The 11,316-nt window shown below is 42.5% G+C and overlaps 1 protein-coding gene across 1 annotated transcript in view; it reads right to left on the reverse strand.

The window, feature by feature from the left end:
- The window catches only part of LOC137130411 (glutamate receptor ionotropic, NMDA 2D), a 49,343-nt gene extending 39,127 nt beyond the window's left edge, over nt 1-10,216 (reverse strand). The window contains exon 1 of the mRNA XM_067510535.1: nt 9,882-10,216. The gene's annotated coding sequence lies outside the window, so the exon portion shown is untranslated. The remainder of the gene's footprint in view (nt 1-9,881) is intronic.
- Between the last annotated feature and the right edge of the window lie 1,100 nt (nt 10,217-11,316).

The raw sequence follows: 11,316 nt of genomic DNA on the forward strand, positions 1-11,316 counted from the left end.
TTAAAAGATGAAAAGCAGCCGACACTGCAGCCCTTCAGGACCTGTAAGGTGAAACATTCTATAGCAACCACAAACTAGCAAGCTGCTCAAGACTCTAGGCAGAAAAAAGCAACTAGCTCTGCATCATAATGATTCACAATCTTATTCTGAGGATAAACAGATTAAACCGCTGTAGGAAACCTTCACTGATGACAGTCACGCTTTACAAGGTCACGCACATAAGCAGATGTGCTTGTAGACCTGAGACACATATGGGTAAATGTGTAGCAATAGCCTGTCACACATAAACAAACATTTAACAGATAGTAAAATAAACAGTAGTGAGCTTGTCTTTTTCAGCAGCAGGTGCCACATTTTAAAATCCGTCTGAATTCTATCTGCTTAAAGTCAATGGCGACAGAATAATGTTATGTACAGGATTGAACTGCATTAACAGCACATCTGGCTCTACCCTTGCTAAAAACCAAAGGTGTTAGAAACGTCTGTCTGCCTATCTGCTGGATGTTGAATATTGGTGCATCAGTTTGGATGAGAAAATAAAAAAAGTACAACCACAAGGGGGCACAAGCCAGTCTGATCTCTTGCCAGTCCCAAGTCTGGGTAAATGCAAGGGGTTGTGTCAGGAAGGGCATCCGACATAAAACACATGCCAAATTAAACATGTGAATAATGCCTTCAGAAACTAATCTGACTTCCATACCGGATCAGCCGGGCCCGGGTTAACAACGACCGTCACCGGTGCTGTTGACCTACAGGGTGCCGGTGGTAATTGGAATACTGTTGGTCGAAGAAGGAGAGGAGGAAAGCCTGTTCGTAGGTACAGAGAGAAGAGGAAAGGCAAGAGTGTTGGACTGACAGTAGGGACTTTGGATGTTTGGACTATGACAGGGAAGGCTAGAAAGTTGGTTGACATGATCCAGAGAAGGAAAGTGGATATTCTGTGTCCAGGAGACCAATTGTCAAGTTAGCAAGGTTTGAAGCTTAGGAGCAGGGTTCAAATTGTTTTACCATAGTGTGGATGAGACGAAAAACGGACTATGAGTTATCCTGAAAGAGGAGTTTGTAAGGAATAGGGTGAAATATAAGGGCAGAAGTATAAGCACTGGGGTGGAATACTTCTTGTGTCAATATTGTGATCTAAAAGAAATCAGGGTCTGCAAATTATTGGTAGGGGAGAGCGTAGACAGACAACACAGGATGGTGGTGTGTAAAATGACTCTGGTGGTGAGGAGGATGAAGAGGACTAAGGCAGAGCAGAGGACGAAGTGGTGGAAGTTGAAGAGGAAGAACGTTGTGTAGTTTTTCAGGGAGGAGATGAGACAGACACTGAGTGGTCAGGAGGTGCTTCCAGATGACTGGACCACTACAGCCAAAGTAATCAGGGAGATGGGTAGGAGGGTCCTCTGTGTGTCATTGGGAAAAAGAAAAGTGGAGAAGGAGACTTGGTGGTGGAACAAGGACGTTCAGGAGTGTATAAAGAGAAAGAGGTTAGCTAAGAAGAAGTGCGACACTGAGAGGACTGAAGAGAGTAGATAAATAAGGAAAATGAAGTAAAAGATGCCGGAGGAAGCTGTGGTATTGTATGAGGAAGTCTGGAGTGGCACAGAAGTACGTTAGAGTGGTGCAGGACATGTATGAGAGCTGTAAGACCGTGGTGAGGTGTGCTGTAGGTGTGACAGAGGAGTTCAAGGTGCAGGTGGGTCTGCATCAAGGATCGGCTCTGAGCCCCTTCTTGTTTGCTCTAGTGATGGACAGGCTGACAGATGAGGTTAGACAGGAATCTCCGTGGACTATGATGTTTGCAGACGACATTGTGATGTGTACTGAGAGCAGGGAGCAGGTGGAGGAAAATCTACAGAGGTGGAGGTCTGCTCTGGAAAACAGAGGAATGAAGGTTAGCTGCAGCAAGACAGTATACATGTGTGTGAATGAGAGGGACCCAAGTGGAACGGTGAGGTTACAGGGAGCAGAGGTGAAGAAGTTGTAGAACTTTAAGTACTTTAAGTTCAGAGCAACGGAGAGTGTGGTCAGAAAGACCAGATTGAGGTGGTTTGGACATGCTCAGAGGAGAAACTGTGATTATATTGGTAGAAGGATGCTGAGGTTGGTGCTGCCAGGGAGGAGGTCTAGAGGAAGACCAAAGAGTAGATTTATGGATGTAGTGAGAGAGGACATGAAGTTAGTTGGTGTGAGAGAGGAGGATGTAGAGGATAGGGTTGGATGGAAGCACATGATTCGCTGTGGTGATCCCTGAAAGGGAACAGCCGAAAGGAAAAGAGTTCAGGTAATAAAATGTACTTCTATCCAAACAGAGACCCAACCATTATTTTTCTTTTTGCTTGTGTGTGTGTGGCCTCAGATGATTCTCAAGAGCAAGAGGTGATGAAAGGTTACTGAAGGGAATGTCAGAAACCTGGTGTTCTGTCTTCACACCGCCAAATCTAGAACCCCACTAATCCCGTGATGTTTTTCTCACAGCAACATATCTGAAATATATGTTTCCTGTTTTTAACCAAGTGTTGACAGATAAAGCTACCGTATCTCACCAGAGAAAGGTTTTCTCTAGTCTGAGATGGCCACAGATTTTTTTTCCCATGGAGATAATTTCAAATAAAATCATTATTTAAAATGATCTCTACACTGTTTGTTTGTCTGTGATTTTACTTGTTAACAAACTGCTAATTCAGGCTTAATGTATTTATCTGGTGTGATTAACCATCTTTGAATAAGTCAGAACTAGGAGAGGTTTTTCCTGTCCTTCCCACTCTGCCAATATGGCACTGACACGTGTATGCTGACTCAACATCTAGACTGAATTCAGGGAAAAGGACAAACTGTACAGAAGCATGATACATAAACACTCATGTATACATTCAGTATGTGCTTTAAAAACAGTTTTAGCTATAATAGTCTATATAATCTATGGCAATATTTATAAACTACTGTGTGATGGATAGAGCGTAGCAACTAAATATTTGTGTATAGATAACACACAGCATCCAGTGCCAGCAATTGATCGCCTTGCTATTTCCAATCACTGCTCAGTGCAAAATGTGTGACTGAGTGTCTCTTACAGTATACCCGAATGCTGCAGCCTTTATTAGAGAATATGATACAGTTAACACTGAACAAATCACATAACAATCAGCTTGATAAGCCTGATCAGAGCCAGACCAAGGCTGGGGTCATTCATCGGCTCATTTGAAAAATTTGATTGAAATTACTGTTGCGCAATTGAAAAGAGAGCATTCACTCGTAACTGCATTTCAAAAGATAGACTAAAGAAAGCTTCTGTGTGAAAAAATGTCCCATTTGAATAATGAAACCTCACAACTTAAATTGAGAACAAATTAACCAGACCTTTACTCAGACTATCTGCATTCCAAGCATATTGTAGGTTTTGTTCCAGGAGAGGATGTGAAGGACTGTCTCAAATCACAAGTTGAATTTTACAAGCTGGAGCTATTTACATGCGGAGATAAAGCACATTAAACCAAGCCCAGCAACATCAAACTATCTTCATCAGTACTTTCTTCCATCTCTGCACTGATGTTCCCTCTTCCTTCCTTGTCTTTCCCTCCTTGTTGTACTGTAGATAAGACCCCATGCAAATTCCATTTGAGTGCAAACACATTTGCATTTGTAACAACTTTATAGTCAGCACCTGTTTATGAAGGTATTTCACATGAAAGATAATAGAGCAAAGCTGTTTCTATATGAAGTGATAAGGGAATAAAACAGGTTCAACGTTGCACCTGGTACTTGCTCCTAGTAAATCCAGCACAGTCGCTCCAGTACAAAGCCTGCTATAAATGCCAGCTCCTGGGTTCTTTGAGAAGGCAATGACAAAGGGTTTTAACAAAGCTGGTCCTACATGCGGTATGGGGAAGTCTCACGGATCAGGAAGCATGACACAGCAGCCCAGGGTGACATCCGACATGGGCCGCAGATACAGGCTAACATAGTTTTTATAAATGCCTCCATTTCCTCTTTTTAATAACCACTTATGCTGTCATTTCCTGCGCCATCCATCATTATGAAGGACCACACCACACAGCTGCAAAACGTTGCACACCACAAAACATTTTTCCACATTTCTCCACTCTCTTTTCATTATTTCTCTCCATCCTATATGTGTTTGTGTGTCTATAAGTGCACTCAAATGTATATATGCAGTATAGTGTATATATGTAAGTGTTTGGATCCCATGGGCAAGCTCCCAAGGTCCCCTCTCATCCAAAACTGTGGCTGGTGTATGTGCTCGTGTGCAAGGATCCTATTCATTGTGTGTATTTTTGGGTATACTCTTATTGAGTGTGTACTTGTGTGTGCGTCTTACTGCATCCCCATGGGTCTCCTTCCTAAATGTACTTTTTCAGAGTGTGTGAGTGTGTGTGTGTCTGTGTATTGCATGCAGCCATGTGAAGCTGTGCGCCTCCAGACTTGTATTCCCAAAACAAGCCGTGGGGCTTTGGCTCCGGTTTGTGTGTGTGCATGCATGTGTGTGCACACCTGTTTGATAGGGACTGTGTGCAAGGATTGCACACTAAAATTTCCACCACTGTTGTGTGAATTGACATCTCTCTGTGCGATTTGTTTAAGTATGTGTCTGTGTGTCTACCAGGCTGCCCATCTGTCTGCCTGTTCTTTTCTCTACCTATTTGTTAAATGACTTCCTGTCATCCTATGTACAGTATTGTGCAACTGTTTTTGCTAGTCCTGGTCCAGAGTTGGGCTGCAATTGGGCCAGAGGCTGCACCTCAGGGTTGCTACAACAGCTGTCACCTTACTACAAAGAAAGCCTCCAAAATGGGTTCAGTTAATGTTAAAGTGATTTTTAAGTTTCCACACAAAAACTTTGTTTTGACATTATTTCTGCACTGTATCATTCTGAAAAACAACATTTTAATCACACCCAAAGCAGAATGTGAACCTCCCGTGGCAATTCTGTAATTCATTATTTGAATGCAGTTCTTGTCTCCCACTGAGAGACGCATGACTCTGAAAACCTGTAGTGAACCAAGCTACACAAATCAGGAACTCATGGAACTAGATCACTTTGGTTTTTCCCGCTGCTTGTCATAATCAAACACGTCAGAAATACTTCAAATTAGTGGTAGGTATTTTGAGTTGTCACTGATGACCTGGCATCTGTGGCAGAGCCCATCAGCAGAGATTTGCTGTACCTACATTAACGAGTAGAGTTGTTTTGCTAATGATACAGGGTGGTTAAAATCAGTCTGCAGATAATCATGAGGTAAATGACATGTGAAAATAGTCAGAACGTGTTCATCACAGGTTTCTAAGAGTTACATTTGATGATTTATCATATCTTGTTTTGTCCTACTAAAAATCCGAATACCAAAGATATTCACTTGATAACTGAAAGTTGCTAAATGTTTTTATCAGTCAACATCAACAAATCCTCTCAGCTCTGATTATATGACATTTCAAGGGGGGTGTTTCCTAAGCACAGCCCAGATGTTGGATTTGCTTAAAAGCTAAACTTCATTAATCCAACTTTACCAGCTTTGACACACAAGCACAATTCACCCTTTTGAGATTTTATACTATAAGAGAACTAAATAGTTACTTCCTCAGTCATAAAGGCAGAATATATGGTTAGCTGTTAAAAAGTAGCCTAAATCCTAAACTGTCAATAGCAGCTGTGTGAAAAAGTATTGCATTGTTGTTTATTTTAAGACATAACTGAAGTGTCTGTTCTTTACTGTCACTTAATATTTAAAAATCTTCCCAAGTCAGTTTAAGCATTATATAACCGTGAGACTATAGTGTGCAATTTCGACTTCAGTACAATTGAGGCAACAGAGAAGAATCAATCTGATAAATTGTGTCCCCTGTTGATTTCAGTGGAGGGTATTCTTTGCTGAAATTATATGGATTTGTTTAATGAGCACTAATCAGAGACGCTATCAGAAAAAATATAGATTTGTATTTAATGAGTTTGATTTATTTGTTGCTGCATGCGAATAAGCCTGCCAACAACTGTATATGAAAACAGAGTGCTATGTTCAAATAATAGTCAAAAACATGCCGCGTCACAGCGTTCCACTGCCACCACGTGTATCAAATTCTAGGCATGTCACTGCTCCAGGCCAAAGTGAATGTGCAACACGTTTACCAACAATGCTCAGAATAGTCCAAAGAAGAACACTTGGAGAAGGGAGTACTGTAATCGCTCCAAAACACCAGCCTCTGATCTCGTTAAAGACTAATTGAGGCTCTATGGTAACGAGCTTTACCTTAATTAGTGGTATTAAAAAGAACACTGGGTGCAACGTGTGAAGGGGGTGGGAGAGGGGTTTGGGTGGGCTGCAGGATTGAGGAAACTATCCACTAATGTTGCATCAAACAAATGATGAAAGGGAAGACCGGAGAAAAAAAGGAAAGAGGGAAAAGGAAACGGAGCAGAGGAAGTCACAGGTTGCAGGGGTGAGAGAATAGACGGAAAAGGATTGAGGCAAGAGGAAACGGGGGATTGGCAGAAGAAAAGGGAGACAAGCAAAGGGAGGATTGAGCTAAGCTCGAACGTTTTCTGTGAAAAAAGTCGATGAATCAATGAGGTGAAATTTATGAAGACCAGGGGGCTGGAGAAAACAAGCATACAAATGTTGACTCTATTCCTCTCATCGCTTCTCCTGCCTCCCAACCATGTCCCCCTCTGATATTCAGTTCCAGCTGCCTCACTCTTATTCTGCCTCTTATTCTTCTTTCGTTCTGCTGCCTTTCCAATCTCTCACCTGGCTTTCCCCTCATGCTTTCTCTCCAACTCCTCGTGCTTACACCTTCTCTTCTCTCTCTCTACCTCCACACCCTCTGTCTCTGTCATCATCTCATCATTGTAAAGAACAGAGTATGGAAAATAAGTCTTATAGACTTCAAAAAGGAGTAGGATTTAGTCTGTAGAAATCTTCTAGTGCTCAGGTTGTTAGAATCTTGTGTTACCAGGAAGTTCTATGAGGCTTTACTTTCCTTTTACATTAATATTGAGGGATGCGTTAAAAGAGACATTTTGTCTCCAACTGTATTTCCTCTTTATATAAATTACTTAGACATTTACATCCAAATTGTTAACCTGTGGAGATAAATTTGACAAAACAATGATTAGCATCTTACTGAATGTTGACTATGTTGTCTGTGGTATCAAAGGTTTGGGCCATCAATTAATCAAGAAAACTAAAATGGTACTTTTCAGAATATTTTTACCTCACACAACTTCTTAGTTTTATTTACGTTAACAAAAGAGTATAAATATTTGGATTTTTCATTGATGACCATGTGGATTTTGAGTATGGCACATCAGCACTCACTCTGAGACGGCAGGGAGGGCATGAGTTATGGGATATTTCAAATTGATCAGAGATATTGGTTTCTTTCAGGCAGGTGTTTATTTAGTGTTTGACTGTACTGCTGGGGTGTGGAGCCATGGGCATAACTGAGGAGTGAAGCTGGTCATTATCGGGCCATGAGATATTTTGCAAGTGTTTGTGGGTGTGTGCTACAAATTCGGCAATCACAGGAGATATGAGGTGCGAACCGGGTTAAGTTCAGGAAAAGGCTGATACCACCAAGTTATGGAATTGATTGGTATCAACGATATCAAACGAATATTTAACAGAATAAAAAATCAAAAGGCTTTTAGTGTTTGAATATTTTTTGTCAGCTGCAAAAAATATATTGTATCTCTATAGGGAAAAGTATCCAAAAGGTCTAAACATGACTGAACAAATTAGTTTGGAGTATGGCAAAGCTGCATACTTATTGTCATATGATTACTGAAAATGATGTACTGCTTAATCTGTCGAAAACAAAACATCTGTTCCCACATGGGAGCTTGTACAGTATATTGCCTCTTCATTACTGAAACAGTTCAATGTGCTGGTTTATAGGAGAAAAACTGAATCTGGTGAGTCTGTAACTTCGGGGTAATTGAAAATAAGTATCACTTTGTACTTGGAAACTTGTCATATTTTTGTTTATTGGCATAAATGATATGGTGGGGATGATGGACATGAATGATTCAAAATGACTGGCATGGTTGAAAAAAGACATTTAAATTTTCATCTTACCTAAGTAGTGTTACGCAGCTCGGGAAGAAAGCTTTACAGTAAGCAGGAGGGGGATGATGATGATGATGTAATTATTTGGCCAATGACTATGATTCTAAAAAGATTACAATGATTTATTTTGTTTCTCCAAAAATTGTTCGATTTAATCTGTGACCAGCCTTCTATAAGCTGTCACTGTAGGAAGAAAAATATTGTGTTGTTGATATTTGATGTTGAGGTGTGCTGTTTTCCCATGTGGGATTGGCCATGGCTTGGCATGACACTTTAATAAATTCAATTCATTCATCCATTCTCATCACCTCTCCCCTCCCCTCCTGTCTACCCCTACTCACAGCTGGTACAGTACAGATCTCTCTGGGCAACTGTACGGCAGATCTGAGGAGAGGGAGGCTCTAAGGACACTGAAGGCATCACTTTACAGGCAGCAGTGCATGGAGAACACCGCTGCAGCACTGTTGTGTGTACATTTCACACAGGACTTTACAAGGCAATGATGACAAACTAACCAGAGCACATCACCTGTGGGTGAAAGAGCTGATTGAAAAGAATATCAGCTAGAATTCAGCAGAGAGAGGAAGCAAACACCCCACAGAAATAGAAAAAACAAACAAGACATTAATTCCAATTTCCATCTGGATTAAAGCACACAGCGCAGACAAATGAATTTGATCTTATATTCCCAATCACTGCAGCTAATCTGTGAGGGAAGCAACACTGTGCCTCTCTATTTAACAGGTCAGCACTATAATCTTCTCCCTTGGTGGTCTTTATAATTCAAGGCCTTTTTTTTCCAGGAGAGGGGTGGAGGTGGTGTTGGTGTTGGTGGTGTTGATAGCAGAGGTTTGTGTTTATGCCTGATATTCACTTCTTCTCTATTAAAGTACTGCAAAGCAAAAAACAAAAGTTATTTTGGCAAATTTAGAAATGTGCCTATGCCAAGTGCCATGTCTCTCACATACTTCACTCAGCTTGGGGGGGGGGAACCCGTTTGTTCCAGATGTCTTAGAGTCTTTGAGGCAAGTCAGCCCGTTGGGGAAGATTCCTCGGTGGCAACAGAGGGATAACTGTGTGCCGCCATACGCCCAAATAGTCAGCGTATCGTGATATAAATAGATCAAGAGGAAAAACTGATCGGCAATCTTGCGGGCTTAGCGGTGGCTATATAGGACCAGCAAGCGGACATACTCACATTCACACACACGCACACACACACACACACACACACACAGACACTAACACTGAACACGCAGCCTGAGAAAATGAGCATCAACAGATATGATCACCTCAATTAATACATCCGCAGCACAGTGAGGGGAAACTGCAGCCAGCGCCAGTGTTTAACGACTTAGACGGACCCCAAACTCTGTCTTTATTAATAATGCATAGAAAATTCCTGGCAGACAAAATCATAGCCTAAAGGTTTAGTCTATATGATTAACTGAACTGCCGGTATCAAGTGAACTCTGTTTATCATTGGACTATCCATCCCGGCTCCTGTGAGGAACCTATGCGTTAAGGAGGCTGGTGAGTTTCCAGGCGCAGCAATGACAGAAGGGTCAAAGCCCGGTGCGCCGGCCGCTTCTACCTCTCCATCCCCGGCCATCCATCTCTCCATCACAAGCGGCCGTACAGATGCCGACACCCGAGATCCCTATTCCCGTCTCAATGACGCGTAGCACCCTGTCAATGCCCGAGCCGCAATTAATCTAAGCAATAAGTGTGCGTGTGTGAGTGTGCGCAGGGTGAAAAATGCCTCCGCACTGCAAATGTCATTAAAGCAAATGTACTTACTGTTTTTCACCAGCCTTTCCCCCCTCTTTTCCTGCGTCCCTCCATCCTTTTTCACATCCTTCCCTTTTGAGGTATCCGTTTTGCGGGTGTCCCCCCCACCGCCGCCGCCACCACACACACACACACACACACGCACACACGCACACGCACAGCCAAACACACACGCTGAAAAATATATCTAAATATATATATGTTCTACATGTATTCAGTTTCTCGGATCTCTCTCTTTACCTCTCTCCCTCCCTCTCTCCTTTCTCTCTCTCACTCTCTCTCTCCCGCTCCCTCTTTCCCTGTTCTTTTGTTAAAATTCAGTATATGCGCCCCGTCACCTAGCAACCGTCAACCTCTCTCTCTCTCCCTCTCTCTCTCGCTTCCTCCCCCCTCCCTCCCTCTCTCTCCATCACTGGCGACACGTGTTGAATGCTAAACTTAGCGGTACAGAATTAAATTAATAAAGGGATGGACGCTATATCTCCCCCCTTTCTCTGCCTTCCCGCTCTCTCTCTTTCACTCTCGCGCGTATCATAATGCAATATAAATATTTACTAGAACCACTCAGCCCTCTAATTGCCCCCCTCCTCCTCTGCGCCCCTCCGCATTTCCCCTCCCTCCCCTCCATCCATTCATCCCTCCATCTATGGCTCGCTCCCTGCATCCCTCCCTTGCCGTCCTGCCGTTTTCTCCTGCCTCCTATCGCCTCTTTCTGCTTCTCCAAGCAAAACGCCACACACCAGCGTCTGTGGATCCACATGTGAGTGTGTCACCCTGCCCGATGCGTCTTTGCACGGAAAGCTGCAGCGCTGTGTGAGCGCGTGCGCGTGCGTGCGTGTGAATGGGAAATCTATACTTCAGTAGCATGACAGTGACCATGTGTGAGCAGCTTGCAGAAAACCACTGCAGCCGTGCTGAAATATTTACAGAACTTTTTTCCATTTGATAAAGAGTAATGCAAGCTTTGGTAAATTATTGCATATTTTGTTTTCAATTCTTTTTCATCCAAAAGGGGGTGGAGTACGCATAATGTGCACATCTTTTATTTCCCTTTCAGTTCCTCCGTCCTCTGCTCTTTTTCTTGTATTTGAGATGAGCATTAATCAATTGAAGATACAGGCAGCTCAGGAAATGATTGGGATTTTTAGCAGACCTCAAGTTTTCTTCTGCGATCAGACAAAAGATACACATATAAATACACTCACACACACTGCAAAAGAGAGAGAGAGAGAGAGAGAGAGAGAGTTCCTAAATGTACCAGTTGCCTTAGGACAGGCGTTGCAGAGGGCTTACTGTATTAATAGGAATGTATCTTGCCCTTGGAGGTTTGGTAAATGATAGACGCACACCTCAGATCCATCTAACTGAGCAATCATCAATATGAGATGGACTCCAAGGCTCAAACACATGCAGCAGATACCTTGGACAAGGCACAGTATTGTAA

The sequence above is a fragment of the Channa argus genome, chromosome 7 (assembly GCF_033026475.1).
Source record: "Channa argus isolate prfri chromosome 7, Channa argus male v1.0, whole genome shotgun sequence".
Lineage (NCBI taxonomy): Eukaryota > Metazoa > Chordata > Actinopteri > Anabantiformes > Channidae > Channa > Channa argus.